At 52.9% G+C, this 857-nt stretch overlaps 1 protein-coding gene across 5 annotated transcripts in view; it reads left to right on the plus strand.

Annotated features, from left to right (window-relative positions):
- The window catches only part of tex2 (testis expressed 2), a 29,377-nt gene that overhangs the window by 2,228 nt on the left and 26,292 nt on the right, over nucleotides 1–857 (plus strand). The window lies entirely within an intron of this gene.

The following is an 857-nucleotide window of genomic DNA, read 5'->3' on the forward strand; positions in this document are numbered from 1 at the left end:
GGAGCAGGAGGAGCAGGAGGAGCAGGGGGAGCAGGAGGTGCAGGGAGAGCAGGAGGAGCAGGGGGAGAGGATGGAGCAGGAGGAGAGGATGGAGCAGGGGATGCAGGAGGAGCAGGAGGAGCAGGGGGAGCAGGAGGAGAGAATGGAGGGATCCAGCAGGAAATAAATCAGCAGGAATGTGTCATTACGGGTCCAGCTGTCAGGACGCTGCAGAACAGTGTCTGTGGTTCTGGCCTGGGTTCATGATCGTGTTTTTGCCAGCGTCTGAATGTGTTTGTTTGTTAGTCTGTCTGTCTGTCTGTTAGCAAAATATCCCATGAGCCAGCGGAGGGATTTCAATGAAACTCTCAGAAAGTTAATCAGTGGGTGCGCATCTACAACTGATTAACTTTGTGAGTCAGTTCGATTCAAGATGGCCGCCACAGCTAAGCAACAGATTGTGGTGAAAGTCTCAGGAAGTAATCACTGCATGTCTGTCTGCGGCTGATTAACTTTTGGAGTAAATCTAATATAAGATGGCCGCCACAGCTGTTCAACATTACCCAACACGAAAATGGATACAACTCAGCCGTTTTTACAGACATCGTGGTAAAATGTGGCGTGGTGGTAGCTGAGAGTCGTCCCCGGCACATGCTTGAAGCGCTGACAAGTCAGGCGAGAGCTCGCCGTGAGGTCGTGCTTAGCGGCCATAACGCCTCAAGGCGGCGGGCGACATGCAAGGACCTGCTCTGATCTGTGGCCCTTCACGAGAGCCGGGCTTCTCAGCGAGGGTGATTCCTGGAAAAGACGTCAAACTGTTAGATCAGATGCAGAACCCACTGTTGTCGTTGAACCCAGATCTCCTTCTTCACCCCCCC

The sequence above is a fragment of the Kryptolebias marmoratus genome, linkage group LG12 (assembly GCF_001649575.2).
Source record: "Kryptolebias marmoratus isolate JLee-2015 linkage group LG12, ASM164957v2, whole genome shotgun sequence".
NCBI lineage: Eukaryota > Metazoa > Chordata > Actinopteri > Cyprinodontiformes > Rivulidae > Kryptolebias > Kryptolebias marmoratus.